Genomic DNA, 20,677 nt, shown 5'->3' on the forward strand with positions numbered 1-20,677 from the left:
AAGTGAGACAGGAAACCATCAAAATCCTACAGGAGAAAACAATCAACAACCTCTTTGACCTCAGCTGCAGCAACTTCTTGTCTAGCAAGGATTCTTTGTCTCCAAAGTCAAGAATTATAAAAGCAAAAATGAACTATTGGGACCTCATCAAGATAAAAAGCTTCTGCACAGCAAAAGAAACAGTCAACAAAACTAAAGGGCAACTGACAGAAGGGGGGAAGATATTTACAAATGACATGTTGGATAAAGGGTTAGTAGCCAAAATCTGTAAAGAACTTACCAAACTCAACACCAAAAAAACAAATAATCCAGTGAAGAAGTGGACAGAAGATGTGAATAGACACTTTTCCAAAGAAGACATCCAGATGACTAACAGACACATGAAAAGATGCTCAACATCATTCATCATCAGAGAAATACAAATCAGAATCACATTGAGATACCACCTCACCCTGGTCAGAGTGGCTAAAATTAACAACTGAGGAAACAACAGATGTTGGCAAGGATGTGGAGTAAGGGGAATTTTTGATGGAATGCACTTTTGATGGGAATGCAAGCTGATGCAGTTACTCTGGAAAATAGTGTGGAGGTTCCTCAAAAATTTAAAAATAGAATTACTCTATGACCCAGCAATAGCACTAGGGATTTATCTAAAGGATACAGGAGTGCTGATTCATAGGGACACATGTACCCCAATGTTTATAGGAGTGCTTTCAACAGTAGCCAAATTATGGAAAAAGCTCAAATGTCCATCAAGTTATGAACTACGTGCACATACACACACACAATGGGATACTACTCAGCAATGAAAAAGAATGAAATCTTGCCATTTGCAACAACATGGATGGAACTGGAGGTTGTTATGCTAAGTGAAATAAGTCAGTCAGAGAAAGACAAATACCATGATTTCACTCATTAAGTGGAACTTGAGAAACTTAACAGAAGTCCATAGAGACTTTAAGAGACTCTTAAATACAGAGAACAAACTGAGGGTTGATGGGGGTGAGGAGTTGGGAGAGTGAGGAAAATGGGTGTTGGGCATTGAGGAGGGCAATTGTTAGGATGAACACTGGGTGCTGTATGTAAGTGATGAATCACGAGAGTCTACTCCTGAAGTCAAGACTACACTGTATGTTAGCTAATTTGACAACAAATAAGTTTAAAAATTAAAAAAATAATAGATAAATAAAAGCTTTTAAATATGTTAAAAACAGTCTGAATTTTAAAAACAACAGCAATAAATCAAACCCTTCTAAATACTGTTATAGAGATATTTGGTCTTGATATTTGGAGAATGTGATATGCAGTAAATGTACACATTTAGCTTGGAGAATAGGGACTACGGATTATCAAGACCTCTTCCTGATGGGTATTTTATATTCAGAATGCCTAATGTAAGATGCTTCAGGAAACTACAATATTTAAAACAGACTTCTTACATGGCCATGTGTAGTAGGTGAGCGTTAACACAGCAAGCAGCGTTTCAGAGATCAATAGAGATTTTGCTTTTCTTAGTTCTTTTGTTGAGGCTCATTGTTTTTTCAGATTGTGATAACCACACACACAGTGAAAACACAGTGAACTTGCACTAAGTATCCATTAAAGCACCACAATATGGGCATGATGGCTAAGTTGAAGGCACCTAAACTACTCTTGCTCAGGGAATGCTTAATGATCCTACATGAGAAGTGTTCAGTACTGGGAAATGGACCTTCTGCATTCAGTCAAAATACAGACCCCAAATGGCTCTTCTTTCTATGGCTCCAGAAATGGAGGGAGAGAATGCAGTCATCAGAGAAAGCATTGAAAGTAACAGACAATACATATGGAAAGAATAAAATGTAGGAAAGCAATTCCAAGTTAGCAAGAGAAGTATATAACACGTATTTTGCAGGAAGTATTAGTTGGAGCAGACTCCTATGTAAATTGATGAAAAACTGCAAAGACAAAAACTACAGAAAGGGCCCTGGATCTCAGTCCTTCTCTTGGTCTTCATAACTACCTGGGATATACAGGAAAACATCATGATTGTGATAACACCAGGAGTCTAACCGAGCTATTCATTTGGGAACATGGATCAAACATTGATTGGAATCTTGAGAAGACTATAAATGCATACACAACTTAGCAGAATCATTACTGTAACTGGCAGTACACACTCACTTCTCCATGGAACATGACTTTGAAGCTGGCCACATGTTCATATTGATTTTTCTAAGAAGAAAAAAAGCTGCTAATTTTTTTTCCCATAAAAAAAACTTAGTTTTCTTCTAGCATTCTTGCAAGACACTGATAGAACTAACAGTCATCACTAAGTACAGGCTTTGATATTGAGAATTGAGTTTGTTTGTTGGGCGAGAATCACAAGTGAGATAATAAATCATTGTGCTGGAAGGACTGTGCAGTTTATCCAACAAAATTTCGCAGAGAGAAAACATTATATTCTCTGTAAACAATTCTTAATAACAACAATAATATAAATATATCACATTTATTACAAAATTACCAGGTTCTATGATACATATTCATATTATTTCACTAACCTTCAGGGCAATGCTGTAAAGTAAGTAGTATTGTTAGGTGATTTTGCAGATGAGAAAACTGTGACTTAGAGAGGTTATCAACCAGGGTATCAGGAAACAAATAATATTGACAGGTGGGTAGCTGAAGGAACTGTTTTTAGAGGCATGAAGAGGTTAAGGAAACCAACAAAGTACAACACTAGCATCAGTGAAGTGCCATTATATCTCTGGGCTTGAGTGGCAAGGAGACCAAGAAAGAGAGCACTGTTACTGGAAATAAGAATTCAAGTGGTGTAAGAAGGGCCACACTGCTGCCAAACCAGAATTCCTGGGTTCTTGATTCCCAGACCGGTTGCCTTTTCACTCTAGCACACAATTAAACAGATGGGAATCTTAAGATGAGCCTAGTGGCAGAGCTTTAACCAACAGGTGAAATAAATGATCCAGTTTAGTTATGGTTAGCTTTCTCTGGGTTCAGCCCCTTGAAACTCCTGCAGACAAGAGGATCTGAGGCCCTAAATGGTATATTAGCTAAGCACCATGTGGTGTGCGTGTCATTTGCTCATGGAAATCAGAGAGATGATCCCAGTAGATGGGGTTAATGAAGAGACAATGGGAATGCAAATCAAGGAAAAATATAAGATGGTGTGAAATGGGGAATAGAGGCAAAGCCTGGTGCATGGTCTAACACAATGTTACAGTAATTATTTAATACATTTTCAACTTAAATTTATTTGAAAAAAAATCACACTCTGCAAAATGCCGATCTCTTTGGAGTATTTTCTAGAGGCTGTCTTTTTAAAGGATGGTTGGCCAACATGAATGTGTCCAAGGAAAGCCAGGTAGAAATTGTGAGGATCTGGAAAGCCTGTACACCAGTGGAAGAAATGGAGATATTTAACAAGAAAGTGAAAAAATAACTCAGTGGAATCAAGCATTAGAATAAAACTTACGCAGCCTAATTGCAACAGGCAAACTGAAACCAATAAGACAAAAAAAAAAGATCAGAAAGAAACTTGGTTTTGATGTAAAGAAAGTGGGTCTAACTATAGTTTTAATTGCTAAATTCTGTCTAAAAATAAAATGGGTTGTCCTGCAAGGTGGTGAGTTCTTTGTCACATGAGGTATTTCAGCAGGATGTCCTAAAAGAAATTCCTAAACTGAAAGATCAAACAAGATGATATCAAAGATACTTTTGAAGTTTAAGAATCTGTGCAATGCCATTAAACTAAAATATCAACTTTTAGTAACATTTCTGACCTCTCTATGGTCTCTTATCTTACAGAGAGATAGTTGTCCAGATGGTTCAGCTTACTGAAAGTGAGTTCCCAAAAGTTTCCAGGAAAGCGAGTTTTAAAACATGCTTTCTTCTCCTAAGTTACATTTTTTATGAATTCTAAGTAAATAATTTAAAAAACCAACTCAATAAGATATTGCCAAAATTTAGGTAGCTTTTATTGTTCTATTTTCATTTGATTAGCTCTCTGCAGTATACATCAACTCTTTATCCAGCATGCAAAGAGAATGAAAAGTTAACATTTCCTCCATTAGCATTCTGCCATTAGCCGGGCTGAGCAGGTTAAATTTCTGTGGGTGCGCTGTGCTCTGCATAAGATAGTAGAAATTTTCTGCATTGAGGAAGTACTTCAGGGTACAAGATATCACATCATTAATGTATCACCTTGTGACTGCAGTCTTCAGTTTGGATATAATGAGAATCAACTATTATTTGGGCTTGGAGCAGGTGATACATGAGACTTTGCTTGAACAAAAGGAAATACACAGTCACCTAATGAGTGGCAGGGGTTCTAAAAATAAGAAGATCTGATACATCTTTTTCAAAGATGAAATTGATATATCCAGATAGCCTAGTACAAATCAGTAAGTTTCAGTGAATCACAAGCTGCTATCCTTTTCTTTGAATGAGTTAGTGGCTCCCACTCATGCTTCTAACTAGGGGCTTGCTCAGTGAGCCCCTGCTTCCTCATCAGGGAATATCATCACCTATATTGTGGGTCTGGGAGGTCAAGAGCAGCAGACTGACCTACAGCCAGAGACAGTAGCCAAGGCTGGCTAAGGATCAGGACACCCTTCATCTCCGTGAAGACCCTGACACCTATCAGATGGGGAGAAAGTTTTTCCCCGCCTTCTTCCTGGGTTAGCACTCTTCTCTGGTTCTTTCCCATAGAATCCTTAAGCATCCAGGACCTCAAAAATCTCTCTACTACCCTCCTGGTATCAAAAGCTTTCGGTAGAAGAAAGCTGGAGTGTTCACACACACTAATGATGTCAGGCATATTTATTAAAAGCACTCAAAGACTTAACCCAAAAGATACAAACAAATGGACTCTCAAAAGGTGATTTTGGGTGCTTATTAGGACATGGACTACATGGTATTCCTAAGATCAACTCTGCTCATGCCTCTGTGCTAGCTACAGTATTTTCCAGGTTATCAAAGGATGCAATACTAGTACTTAAGGGAATCACAACAAATCTATTCAAGTCTCTCAGATTGTGGATTAAAATGCAAAACAGACCAACAACAGCAACTAAAAATCCGAGGCTTAAACAGATAAAGGCATTTGATTGGCACAAACCATAACTGTTCAGGGTCAAAACCAGAATAAAAACTTGAGTCTTCCCTGTGTGTATTCTGGGTAACATTTCCCCATCTCTTCAGTCTTTGATATTCTGCATATCTCCATGGTATCTGGATATTCTTTGCATGTGGAGAATTTTAAAGTGGAAACTGTGATTTTCAAAGTATTGTTTTGGCCATGCCATATCTAAAAGTTTATTGAGTGAAATATTTTGATGAGTGTGTATGTGTATCAGCAAAAGCAGGAAATTAATGTCTGAAGGTAAAGATGTGTAATTTTTAAGCTCTTAGTAAATTTCTGTTTAATAATTTTTGTTTATCTTACTATAACATATACATCATTTGAAGTAAGTAGTCACCTTTGTGTGGTTTAACTATTTATATGGTAATACAATGATCAAGATAAGGTAACTAGAAGTCTTAATGGTTCTCACTCTAGTCTAGCATGCCTGCATGCAGGTACATACACATATACACATTTAGCCAGAGAATCCATCAAGCAAGTGTGTAGCCATAAATTAAACCAGAATATAAAAGCATGATCAAAAATTAGAGAAGGGTTCCCAATATTTCAACCCACATTTGACAAATTTGTAGAACATTTAAAATACTGTCCACCTTGGTTTAGTAAACAAAACGTTTTTTTTTTTCATCAAATCTACATATTTAAACAAAATACAACATTGCCCTTCCCCAAAAATCTTACAGGCACTTCTATAAAACCTAAATTAGTAAGCATTTGTCTTTAAAAATATTTTAAATGAACTCTCAAGGGGTTAAAATGGAGTTATTAAATTATGTGAAATTAGTTTTATTTCCCCCAAAGATTCCAATGCAGACCATTCTTGATAACTCAGCTGTAAGCAGAGATGGCATATTCATTCTGACTCCAAATCAGAAGAAGCTTCTGTGTTGCTCTCACATGGAAATTATGTTGAGATAATGAGATAAACTCTCAGATAGCCATTCACCATTTCTCTTCATGGGGAAAATAATCACTAGGTTTGAAAGTTAAAATGAGAAAGTGCCCATAAAATAATAATAGTCTTAGAGGAAGCCATTAAAGCAGCTTCTTGCAATCAATTTATCTCCTCTCACTGGAGATAAGCTCTCTAGGGAAGGAAAGAAGTTGTCCCAGGCTAGTCACCTTTTAAATTTGATGTTAACCGAACTTCTTGACATGGACAGCTTTTGTTTCCTAAGAGGAGAGTCCTTAGGTGTAGAATGTTTTTAGCAGGCTGCTCCTGGTTTAGGATTCCTCACAGTAGAAAATCTGGAATCTATGCATTTAGGAGCTTTCCATGGCTCCATGAAAAATGTCACATAGACTATGTAGCTATCTAGGTAGAAGAAGCATATGTCTTAAACACTCCCTGTTCCATAAGGTAACTCATACACCTCATTACAGATAAAATCTATTACTCTTGGCTAGAGTACAACAGGACTGTTTTGAGAAGGATTTGGGGAGCTGTACTTGATGTTCCAAACTTCTCCTTGCTTTGTTTATGGATCTTGATTGAATTGCATCCTCGAATTAAGTAGCAAATAATGTTTCTGGGTAATATCTATTATTTATAGGAGTTTGATTTGATAATGTTACCTTTGTGATAGGTTGATCATTCATTCATTTTCTCTCTCTTGAAACATGGCCAGTACCAAACCTTCTTCCAAACCCAGAGTCTCACCACCAGTTTCCTTTGGTGAATTTTATCCTGGCACCACAAGAAGTGTAATAAAAAAGTTCCATTCCCTGTTCTTTAACACCTCACCTGATCTCATTCTATAGCCTTCCTGAAGTGCTTAATAATTCAACTGTGTTCCTTAGTACTCAGAGATTATAATCCACACAATCTTGTGTTTCTTCACTATTCTTTTCTGAATATTTCTCACAGTGTCTTGTTTGAACTGAGACCTGGTTTCCTTCTGAGAATAATATCTCATTAGAGTTCTTTCACATGGAGGTCATTTTTGTCTTTCACATCTTTTATGTCACTGATTCTGAAGATAGATGTATACCTTGCCCCCTCTATTGCCTTCCTCTTCACTGTTGCTCTATCACCCCTTACCTCTAACTCTATACTGAACCATTTCAGTCTTTCACAAACCTGTGATGATGATTTTAGCTCTTGGCTCAGTACAGTGTGATTGATCAACCTTAGTTGTTGCCAACAGATATGCATCACTATGAAAAGTCCTATTTATTCACCCAGAAATTTTTAAATGCCATGAATTCCAAAGAATACCCTCTTCTTTAGAATCTGAACTCTGTCTCATCAAAGATACTGCTGTCTTCTGGTCCAAATCTTTTCCACATTTATTTATAAAATATTTTTAATAACCTGGCCTCTCAGTTCCTTGCCCTTTACTTCTCCAATGACTTTGACTTCCAGTTCATTTCAGTTGTTCGTTTCTCTGTTTATCCCTTAGGTATTTAATTCCTAATAGTTTTCCTAAACTCGAAAATCTCTATCCTTATTTGTGCAAATTTATATAGATAAAGCAAATACAGTAATGAATATAGAAATAGGTAGAAAGAAATTTAGAGGAAACATTTTGGGGACTTCCTCCCTGATCCTCAATCAAGGAAATTGGCATTTCCAGGAATGGGTGGTTATGTTTATTTAGCTTTTTGTAGCTACCAAATAAGAGATTTTCCCAGTGCTGATTTTTACTTCCATATACAATGATACTCATGTGGGGTTATAAAATGTATTTTGAAGGTTCAATAACACTTTTTTTTCCTTTTCAGATGTTTGGTCCGTGACAATTACTTTTAAATAATTTACTTATTGTTTCTTATATTTGCCACATATTGAGTGTTTGTCTGCAGGAAGCAAAGACTAAAAATATGTTTAAGACGACAGAGACACCAGAAGAAGTAGCTGTGTTACTTAAATAGAAGTTATTAGGCAGAATGATAAATGGAAAATAATTAAAATTTGTTTTATTTTCTTATATTCTTTTTATTTTTTTATTTACCTACATTAAAATGTGGAGGTGTTAACTCTACAGTCATACACACCTATGAAGTCACCACTCAAAACAGGATACAGGACATTTCCAACATTACAGAAAGGATTCTCATTCTTCTTCCTGGGACAATGCCCGCACCCCAATCCCTGCCCCCTACCAGAGTATCTACTTACTGACTTGTGTCACCACACCTTTGTTTTCATTTTGTCTGGACTATATTGGAACTGGATTTATATTTTGCTCATGAGAGACCGAGAGGAAATCTAATATAAAAGGGAAAAAGTGATTACTTATAGCTTAGACAATAAGAAAGAGACTTTCAGTCAGTAAGGATTAGTGTTGAAATAGAAACTTTGCGTGAGTGGTTACATATGAAGCATATATGATGGCATAGCAGTCTGTCTGTCTCTCTCTTTCTCTCTCTCTCTCTCTCTCTCTCTCTCACACACACACACACACACACACACACACACACACACACACAATATTACAAGTACAATGAAAATGAATAGGGCCCTAATCTATAGTAGAAAATGGATGGGACAGGGCTGAAGAGAGTAAGGAACCTCAAGCAGCAATCAAGAAATTTCAGGAAAGTGGAGTCATCAGAGATATGTAAAAAGGTGAAGTAAAGAAGACCTGAAAGCTATTTTTTTTTAACGAGCCACATAACAACATTAATCAATGGTGATGACTTAGGAAAATATTGCCATGGCCAAATACTAACCTGCTGCACTCACAGCAGCAATTGATTTCACATGTATTCAAAAGATTTTATTTTTATAAAAGCAAATATTGAGCACCTACTCTGATGCTAGTTTCTGCTAGTACGTGGGTCAGGAAAAAAGTGCCTACAGTAAAAGAGGGTAAAATAGCCTCTAACAAGTCAATCACATTATCTCATTTATCCTTGACTCTAATCCTTTTCTCCCCTGAAGCACACCCATTAGCGAGAAAACAGACTGTCCCAATCACAAATTGGCCTCTTTGGCTATGGGGTCATGCCCTATATTGGTCTTAATGTTTTGGCATAAACATAATAGCACAATACCCAATGGGATATGGACTTTTCTAGAGAACAGGCTGTTTCTGTCCTAATTATGTTAGTTGCCATGCTGGGTTTTGCCTGCAGTCTCTTGACCTTTTGGAAACAAGTGAAGGAAATCATCCTTGCCTGTAGCAGCTGACACCAGCAATTCCCAGAGATTGGTCCTTCCCTTTCAATAAGATAAATCTCTTTGAAAGGGAGATATCAAAGCAAAGCTGAACAGAACATTTTTCTTCTTTCTCCCTAACTGCTTGGTGTATCCTCAAGGTTAGAAAAGGTTTATCAGCAAACTTGGTAGTAGCTATCTACAATTCTACATATTTAGAGAAATTTTAAAATTTAATTACCAGTGTCATTAAAGTGAACATTGAAATGATGTACTGATCTCTTTAGTACTACATAAACATAGGGAGATGGGTTGTCACCAGCCTAGTAGACAATATGGAAGAAAATGCTACAGGAAAATGTATGATTAGCATTTTGTAGCCAATTTATCTTCTAGCTGTTTCAGCTAAAAGGAGTTATTCTTAACTCCTCTTGGCCTTACATACCAGATCTGATCTTTAAGAATTGGACCACTTTCACTATTTCCATGGCTACAACATTAGTGCGAGGCATTTCCCAGCTAATCACAGTACTTCTGCCTAACTTTCCTAGAGTACATGGTCTAAAGAGCAGCCATCCAGCCTGTGCTTGTAAAGCGTATGTCAGATTATACCACTCCTCCTCCCTCCTGTCTGTGGGTAAGCCAAAGTCTTCCTGATGTCTTAGAAGCCCTACCTGATATTTAATTTTTTATTAGGGAAAATAATATATCCAAGAAGGGACATGTATTACATGGTTTTCTAAAGCGATTTTGCCAATATTCACTTCTACCAATAATATATTACAACTTCCCGGTATTAATATCCCGACCACAATTTTATATAGACAGAGTTATTTATGTTTTGCTTAGTCAGACCAAAAGGGTATCTCATTATGAATTAAATTTACATTCCTTGATTACCACTGAGTTTGTGTATCTTTTTATATTTTGATTAACCACTCCTATTCCCTCTCTTGTGAAATGCCTGTTCCTGTTTTCTTTTTTTCTTTCTTTGAGTGACTTAACTTTTCCTTACTAAATAGTTTCTGTTGGATGTTGGTTTCTTATTAATTTGTAAGACTTTTTATACATTTTTAAAGTATGGATTTTTTATTCTAGTGCCTTTTTGATTAAAAATGTTTTATATGACTTTACTCACATGAGGAATTTAATATACTATTTTAAGCAAAAATAATATAAAAACAGGGAGGGGGCAAAACATAAAAGACTTAAGTATAGGGAGCAAACAGAGGGTCACTGGAGGGGATGTGGGAGGGTGGATGGGTAAATGGGTAAGGGGCATTAAGGATTCTACTCCTGAAATCACTGTTGCACTATATGCTAACTAAATTGGATATTAATTAATTAATTAAACAAATTTAAAATATCTCCTTCAAATTTATGGCTTAAAAGTATCTTTTTTTTTTTAAATTGAAGTATAGTTGGCATACAATGCTGTATTCGTTTTTGGTGTATAACATGGGCTTCAACAGTTCTGTGCATTAGGCAAGGGTCACTACAGTGAGTACCATCACCATCTGTCGCCATACAAAGTTTGTGGATTACTATTGACTATATTCCCTCTGCTGCACTTTTTATCCCCGAGACTTATTTATTTAATAACTGGAAACTTGTGCCTCTAAATCGTCTTCACCTTACAGTGTCTTGGAATCATTTTAAAGTAAGCAAATATGTGAATCTGTACCCTTATGGTTTGGCCTTTTAGGGTTTATTTTTAAAATCCTTCCCTATTCCAATGTCTAAATATATATTTTAATATTGTTTTCTAATACTTTGAAGGTTTTGTTATTCACACTTGCCTTTAATTCAATTGGATATTTGAATCAATTGGAATTCAATTGGATAATTCATACATATATTTCATATATATATATATATATATATATATATATATATATATATATATATGAGGGGCGCCTGGGTGGCTCAGTCGATCAATTGTCCAAATTTGGATCGGGTCATGATCTCACGGTTCATGAGTTCAAGTACCACATCAGACTCTCTGTTGACAGCTCAGAGCCTGGAGCCTGCTTCACATCCTGTGTCTCCCTCTCTCTGCACCCCCCACCCCCAGTCTCACTCTGTCTGTCTCTCAAAAATAACATTAAAAATTAAAAAAAAATACACATGAGATAGAAGACAAATTTTACTTTATATATATATTTTAAAATATATACAAATATTGTCTCAGAACTATTTATTTAATAATTTCCCCCACGATGTGCATCATGAAACATCACAGTTCTCTCAGTCATTTGTCATTTCTACTGGTTTTTGTCTCCAGCATCACCTGCCCAGTGAGACTTCACTGGTATCCCTACCTAAAATTCAATTTCACTTGCCCCTTCAACAAACACACATGTACTTTCTACACACTTTCCTCACTATTGTCTCTCCAGAGCACCGATCACCATCTAATATGTTTTACTTTTCAATTCATTTACTGCTTTCTCCTCAGATATACCTAAACTCCACGGGAACAGTGTTGTTGTTGTTGTTTTGTCCTGTATTGCAAAATCACCAAACCTTAAAACAAAACCAGAATTCAGTAGGTGTTAAAAAGATGTAAAACTGTACTGAGTTGATTGTCTGCATGCCTGTTACCACTCTCATGTAAACTGTCTTTGTTACTGTTTATAATCAATTGATATTTTATATCAATCCCTTCACCTTGTCTTCATTGAGAATACCTTGGATTTGAGTGTTTGATCTTCCAGATACATTTGAGAATTAGCTTTCCTAACATAAAAAAAATCCTGTTTGGTGGGTTCATATTTAATTAACATACCACCTTGGAAGAAACTGAAATCTTTCTTTATATTGAGCCTTCTTCTCCACAAACATTATTTGTCTCTCTTTGGTTAGATCTTGTTTAATTGCATTCAAAAACATTTTGTAATTTTGTACATAAAGTTCTTGCATGCATTTTGCTATTTCCTAACTTCATTGTATACTCAATGCTATTATGAATGATAATTTTTAAAATTAGAAATTGCCATGATGGGGAAAAAATGGAAACATACCCTCACTTTAGAACAGTTGCTTTCAATTCTTCTGCACATTAGAAATACCTAATTTGTTAAAAACAAACAACGATAGCAACAAAAACATAAAAGCTGCAAAAATGTGGGCCCTTATCCAACACCAACTAACTCAGAATCTCTGGGGGGTAGATTCGGGTATTTGTAGTATTTTAATTTTACCCTAAGTGACTCTAATATGCAGCCAGTGTTGAAATACACTGTTTTGGAAGAGTACAACCCAGGAAAGCCACCTATAGTATTTAAAAGAACATATTAACAGACAAAACTATTGGGTGATAATATGTCTAAGACCCACACTTTAATTTTTATATGTTCTTGGATTTAGAGCCTCCATATTTCATGGCTAATGAAAAGGCCAAACATTATATTTCAGTATTAACTTCCCATAAGGATCTTTAAGTGTATACAAACAAACAGAATCTCATTTTAGTTTTCAATTTTTTGTAAGGAGAAAAATATTTTGAAGATGTGCAAACAAAGTCACTAGCTAGTGTACAATGGGAAACAAAAACTAAGTGTCCCAAACAACACAATATCCATCGGTGGGGGGAGGGGGGAGAAGCAAACTTGCGTGGGCTAAATGATTTTAAAAATATCCAAATTCTTAGAAAGTCTATTAATATAATCCACATAAGTCAAAGTTTATATTATTCAAAATATAGCAATAAAAGAAGATTCTCTGGATAATAGGGTCTATATAATTTCAGCTAAAAACAAAAACAAAAACAAAAACATGAAGAGTTATGACAGAGAAAAGAAAGAAAAAATTGCAAACTAACACTGGACACAAATATAAACAGAATATGCTGATAGGAATTCCCCCCCAGCAAGACAACTCCCTTTGTTTTCTTTTTTTTAAGTTTATTTATTTTGAGAGAGACACAGAGAGTGTGAGTGGAGGAGGGGCAAAGAGAGAGGGAGAGAGAGAATCCCAAGCAGGTTCTATGCTGCCAGTGCAGAGCCTGATGTGGGGCTTGAACCCATGAACTGGGAGATCATGACCTGAGCTGCAACCAAGAGTCTGACTCTGAACTGACTGAGCCACCCACGCGCCCTGACAACTCCTTTTCCTTTAGGAATATTTACAGAAAATCTTTTTGAGTATAACATATGATATGTGCCCCTCTCCATAGCCAGATGGAGATAAAGAGATCTTTGAATTACTATGATGAAAGTTGAAGAATTTTTAGTTTCTTGGGACAACCTGGTGAATCATGGAGAGAAGAGTCCCAAGAACATAGTAGAAAGCCAGAAGGAGTCCAAGGAAGGAGGCTCACAAGATGTGACTGGCCCTGTCAGAAAAATAAGAGAATGACCACATAAAGTAGAAAGGAGAGATGAGGGTTAAAGAAAACTATGGGTTAGAGTCCTTATCTATTTTCTTTCATTTTAAATTGTAAAAAGAACGTGACCTCCATTTGGCTGGAAGACACAAATGACACCTGGGTTCCACACACATGACAGCACTGCTAGGTAGTCTGGAAATAAATTTCTGCTGACGTCAAAGATCTCAATCCAGTATTCTTAAATCAGGGCACTTAAGAGTTGGCTTTTGTAGGGGAGAGGATAGATTAAAATGTAGGATAAAGGTCATTCTAGAGCATAGTCTTCAAATTAGGATACACATACTGTGGGTTATAGAAAACCTTTACATAGGGGCTATGCATGGGCATACATATTAAGACAATATTCAAATTTCTATTTTTCATATTTACATCTTAACAAATACAATCACTGTCTAGGTCTCTTGTTGGTTCTCTGTTCCCCCTTTTCCCTTCACAATTTCTCTTCTCTTTGTCTACAAAAGAAAAGCATTTTTTTTTCTCCAGCCTGTCAAACACTTTCTGTGCTGCATGGTGGTGGGATGAAAAACTTCTAAGGAACAAAGTGACAATTCCAATTATTAATGCTGAGAGGCTTTAATGAAGACATCAAAAACCTGTGGCCGCCTTTGAGTCTTTCCACATCTTTTACATATTAATATTCAGGACATAGGGCAGTGTTTGAAATAGGTAATGTTGGTCTGTTGAGATAGTCTGAATTCAAGAGAATTCAGAGAATTCAGGTGGGATTTATGCCACTTTTCCCTTAACTACTTATCCTTGCCCTTCCAATTACTGTGGTCAAAGAATTCACTACAATTGAGGGAGATTTATTTGAGAATTTTGGCAAAAAAGGACAGAAATATCTGTATCTGTATCTGTATAATGTTTAAATTACTCTGTCTTCTAAAAATATAATTTATAAAATTTCAGGACTCTGTAAATAAAACTACTAATTTTTTTGTTACAAAAGAGGAGTATTAGTAAAATGTAAATAAAACTAAAAATATCATGTAGTCATCTTACCTTGGAAGGCTCACCCAAAATAGCTTTTTGTCAGTGTAAAAGTTAGAAATTCTATATGATAGGAAAGACTGTAATATCTGTTGCACTATTGATCGTTTAAAAATATTAGATGCCAAGCCTATTGTTGCAATTAAATTGGTTTTTCCTATTCACACAGCACTGTACTTTGTAGAGATCAGATAGTAGCAGGGAACATTGTTTAATACTATTTGACAAAAATTGCTGTAAATAAAAGATATATACCTTTTACTGAGTACTGAGGATCCAGGGATATTTTTAGTCATTATCTGTTAATAATATAGAAGAAAGAAAACTATAGAGAGAAGAAAATCAGAATTAAAAATGATGGTGTGGTAGGCAATTCTTATCAAATAATATCCCACTTAAGAGATTTTCAGAACATTAATCAGTGTTATTCGAGTTGATTCTGGCTAGATGGGCAATGAACAGGTGCAATAATGTTTTATTGCTCATTCTTGCCCTTTAAACCTTATTTTATTTTGGACTTGTTATTTTTTTGAACAATCTCTTTATGTGTCATCTGGGAACTTTAGTAAGTATGAAAAACAATAAATTCCAATATAATCTTATAATAAATAGAATAAGGTAATGCGAGAACCTAAGTAGAACTGAATGAAAAAACTAAATGTTGATGATGGTATCATGCAGGCACTCATAGCAGCTAGTGAATGAAGTAAAGCATAATTAGGGGAAAAACTGCAGAATGCTGTTAGAAACTTTAGTTAAGACCTGAGTTTTATATTTAAGGAGAGGAAAGTAAGTGTAGGGAATATAAATTTATTGGTTTTTTTGCTAAGCTGAATAAATCAAAAGGGGAAAAAAGTGACTGTGTTCAATTTCTATGTCCAATCAGAGCCCTAAAAATAAGTCAAACAGCTGAATGAAGAACGTTGACACAGCAACAATAAACATGTGAGTGTCTTCATTCTTTGACACTTGATACATTCATGGGTCTGTACACTCTTATTCTCAATTCCAAAATCCAAAACCTTCTGAAAGCCAAATCAGTTCTATCATTTATTTGAGAACAAAACTTCATATGAACAGATGTAAGGCTATTTATGGTCATTACCTTACTAAGTAGGTTATGTTATGTTTCAGTGAACATGCAGTAATAGGCTTGATTATAGCCCTAGACTCAGCTGAGAATGTTATGTAATATATGGTGTATGTACGCATAAACATTCTAATATCTCAAAATTCTGAAAGTCTAAACATATCTGCCCCAACAGGATTTAGACAAGAAATTGTTGACCTGTTCAGATTATTAATGCAAAATAAATGATAGGAATCATTATCTATCTTTCTATACTGAAAAGCCCTCTGATGAGGGTTTCCCTAAGATGATAAATGAGACTGACTCACCAGTTCGGTTCACTGCAGCCATCCTATGGTGGAGTTCATTGGAACCTCAGAAGGATGACACTAAAAACTTTTCACCAGAAGGAAACCTGAAAACATCACTTTTCTATTTCTTTGGGTGTGCTTTGGATTTCCAAAACAATGTGGAAAAAAAAAACTGTTACTATATGTATGAGTTTCTGCAAATTGAACTTTCAAAATATTTGAACACCAGCATGAGGAAAATACGTTACCTGGAACATGAGCATGATATGTTCATTCACTCACCTAATAACTACTGTGGAATGCTTCAAGTATGTTCCGTGCTTCTAGGTGCTAGAAACGTAGTAGGGACAATGACATTTGCTTATTGTTATTATTATTATTACTATTACTGTTATTATTGGCCCATGCCACATGTTTTGAGCTGCTTTCTTCCATCTAGAGAATTTCCTATGTGAAGAAACACTTCTCAAGTTAGAAACGTGAAACTCACTTTTCTTGACACCCTTGATCTGGGGATCAGCCATGTGACCTAGAATTTGCTAATCTGGTGCACTCACTCGGGTCTTTGGTCCTGAGATAAACAAATAGAGTAAGCAAGAGTCAAAGGGGAACTCATTGAGTGTCTTTCCTGTTAAATCAGAGCCCAGAGTTAAGGAGTTGAGCGTCTAGGGATAGCATGTGACCACCACATACACTGCTTTAACTCAGGTGGTGGTGGAGGCAGGTGGTTTGTTGAAACATCCCTGAGGTGAGGTTTTGGCAGAAAGAGAAGGAAAGTAATGTGGCTGAACTGATTCAAGAAGAATTTAGAGGAAATGAAGTCTGAAGAATAGCCCGGGGTAAGCAGATGTGAGTTTGTAGACCATATTAAGGACTACTATATATGGAATGACATTTGAGTCTTGGTTCAGCCCATTTTACAAAGTCCTTAGAAGAACTCTAACAACAGAAGCCCATTAGTTAACATGACAAATTAGTTTGGCTTTTGTGTTTTTATGGTTAGTGAAACTTTAAATAGTTTTTGCGATCCTGGGAAGATGGTGGCATAGGAGGACGCTGGGCTTGCCGTGCGTCCTGCTGATCACTTACATTCCACCTACACATGCCTAAATACCACCAGAAGACTAGCAGAACAGAGTCTCCAGAGCCAAGCGCAGACTAGAGGCCCATGGAAGAGGGTAGGAAGGGCGGAGAGGTTGTGCATGCTACACGGACTGGCGGGAGGGAGCCGGGGTGGAGGGTGGCCTGCTGGCCAAGCAAAGCCCCGGAGTATGGCTGGCAAAAGCGGAGAGGCCAGAGGGAGTGTGTTCAGACAGCAAGTGGGACATAACTTATGGAAGGTTATAAGTTAACAGCTCTGCTCGGAGAACGGGAAGGCTGGAGGACAACTGGAGGGAGAGCTGTTGAACCCTGGAGGACAGAGCTCAGCTTGACAGGGAACAAAGGCGCTCGCCAGCTCCATCTCCCTTGCCTATCCCCCAGCCAAAATACCAAAGGGAACCAGTTCCTGCCAGGGAACTTGCTTGCACCATGCAAACACCCAATGCTGTGCTTCTGCGGATCCGTCCCTCTGGCGGGTCTGACTCCCTCCCAGTGCCTCTGGGCCCCTCCCAAAGCAGATCTCCAAAGGAAAAGCAAGCTGAGCCTGCCCCTCCTGCCCCTGTGCACCTTGCGATCCAACCCAGCTAATATGCCAGATCCCCAGTACCACAATCCTGGCAGTGTGCAAGTAGCCCAGACAGGGCATGCCAACCCACAGTAAATCCTGCCCCTAGGAGAGGGGAAGAGAAGGCACACACCACTCTGACTGTGGCCCCAGCGGTGGGCTGGGGGCAGATATCAGGTCTGACTGTGGCCCCGCCCACCAACAGAAGTTATTCAAGACAGCACAGGGGAAGTGCCCACAGTTCCGCACCACTCCAGGGACTATCCAAAATGACGAAATGGAAGAATTCCCCTCAGAAAAATGTCCAGGAAATAACAACAGCTAACGAACTGATCAAAAATGATTTAAACAATATAACAGAAAATGAATTTAGAATAATAGTCATAAAATTAATCGCTGGGCTTGAAAACAGTATACAGGACAGCAGAGAATCTGTTGCTACAGAGATCAAGGGACTAAGGAACAGTCAGGAGGAGCTAAAAAATGCTATCAATGAGCTGCAAAATAAAATGGAGATGACCAGAGCTTGGATTGAAGAGACAGAGGAGAGAATAGGTGAACTAGAAGATAAAATTATGGAAAAAGAGGAAGCTGAGAAAAAGAGAGATAAAAAAATCCAGGAGCATGAGGGGAAAATTAGAGAACTAAGTGATGCACTAAAGAGAAATAATATATGCATAAGTGGTATCCCAGAGGAGGAAGAGAGGGGGAAAGGTACTGAAGGTGTACTTGAAGAAATAATAGCTTAGAACTTCCCGGATCTGGGGAAGGAAAAAGGCATTGAAATCCAAGAGGCACAGAGAACTCCCTTCAGACATAACTTGAATCGATCTTCTGCACAATGTATCATAGGGAAACTGGCAAAATACAAGGATAAAGAGAAAATTTTGAAAGCAGCTAGAAATAAACGTGTTCTAACATATAAAGGGAGACCTATAAGACTCGTGACGGATCTCTCTACTGAAAGTTGGCAGGCCAGAAAGGAATGGCAGGAAATCTTCAATGTGATGAACAGAAAAATATGCAGCCAAGAATTCTGTATCCAGCAAGTCTGTCATTTAGAATAGAAGGAGAGATAAAGGTCTTCCCAAACAAACAAAAACTGAAGGAATTCATCACCACTAAACCAGCCCTACAAGAGATCCTAAGGGGGATCCTGTGAGACAAAGTAACAGAGACATTGCTACAAGCATGAAACCTATGGACATCACAATGACTCTAGACCCTATCTTTCTATAATAACACTGACTGTAAATGGACTAAATGCGCCAACCAAAAGACATAGGGTATCAGAATGGATAAAAAAACAAGACCCATCTATTCGCTGTCTACAAGAGATTCATTTTAGACCTGAGGACACCTTCAGATTGAGAGGGAGGGGATGGAGAACTATTTATCATGCTACTGGAAGCCAAAAGAAAGCTGGAGTAGCCATACTTATATCAGACAAAGTAGACTTTAAATTAAAGGCTGTAACAAGTGATGAAGAAGGGCATTATATAATAATCACAGGGTCTATCCATCAGGAAGAGCTAACTAATATAAATGTCTATGCGCCGAATACAGGAGCCCCCAAATATGTAAAACAATTACTCACAAACATAAGCAACCTTATTGATAAGAATGTGGTCATTGCAGGGGACTTTAACACTCCACTTACAGAAATGGATAGATCATCTAGACACATGGTCAATAAAGAAACAAGGGCCCTGAATGACACATTGGATCAGATGGACTTGACACATATACTTAGAACTCTGCATCCCAAAGCAACAGAATATACTTTCTTCTCCAGTGCACATGGAACATTCTCCAAGATAGATCACATACCAGGCCACAAAACAGCCCTTCATAAGTATACAAGAATTGAAATCATACCATGCATACTTTCAGGCCACAATGCTATGAAGCTTGAAATCAACCACAGAAAAAAGTCTGGAAAACCTTCAAAAGCATGGAGGTTAAAGAACACCCTACTAAAGACTGAATGGGTCCACCAGGCAATTAGAGAAGAAATTAAAAAATATATGGAAACAAACGAAAATGAAAATACAACAATCCAAACGCTTTGGGATGCAGCGAAGGCAGTCCTGAGAGGAAAATACATTGCCATCCAGACCTATATCAAGAAACAAGAAAAATCCCAAATAAAAATCTAACAGCACACCTAAAGGAAATAGAAGCAGAACAGCAAAGACAGCCTAAACCCAGCAGAAGACGAGAAATAATAAAGATCAGAACAGAAATAAACAATATAGAATCTAAAAAACTGTAGAGCAGATCAACGAAACCAAGAGTTGGTTTTTTGAAAAAATTAACAAAATTGACAAACCTCTAGCCAGGCTTCTCAAAAAGAAAAGGGAGATGACCCAAATAGATAAAATCATGAATGAAAATGGAATGATTACAACCAATCCCTCAGAGATACAAGCAATTATCAGGGAATACTATGAAAAATCATATGCCAACAAACTGGACAACCTGGAAGAAATGGACAAATTCCTAAACACCCACACTCTTCCAAAACTCAATCAGGAGGAAATAGAAAGCTTGAACAGACCCATAACCAGCGAAGAAATTGAATCGGTTATGAAAAATCTCTCAACAAATAAGAGTCCAGGACCAGATGGCTTCCCAGGGGAGTTCTACCAGATATTTAAAGCAGAGATGATACCTATCCTTCTCAAGCTATTCCAAGAAATAGAAAGGGAAGGAAAACTTCCAGACTCATTCTATGAAGCCAGTATTACTTTGATTCCTAAACCAGACAGAGACCCAGTAAAAAAAGAGACCTACAGGCCAATATCGCTGATGAATATGGATGCAAAAATTCTCAATAAGATACTAGCAAATCGAATTCAACAGCATATAAAAAGAATTATTCACCATGATCAAGTGGGATTCATTCCTGGGATGCAGGGCTGGTTCAACATTCGCAAATCAATCAACGTGATACATCAAATTAATAAAAGAAAAGATAAGAACCATATGATCCTGTCAATC

The sequence above is a fragment of the Prionailurus viverrinus genome, chromosome A2, assembly GCF_022837055.1.
Source record: "Prionailurus viverrinus isolate Anna chromosome A2, UM_Priviv_1.0, whole genome shotgun sequence".
Lineage (NCBI taxonomy): Eukaryota > Metazoa > Chordata > Mammalia > Carnivora > Felidae > Prionailurus > Prionailurus viverrinus.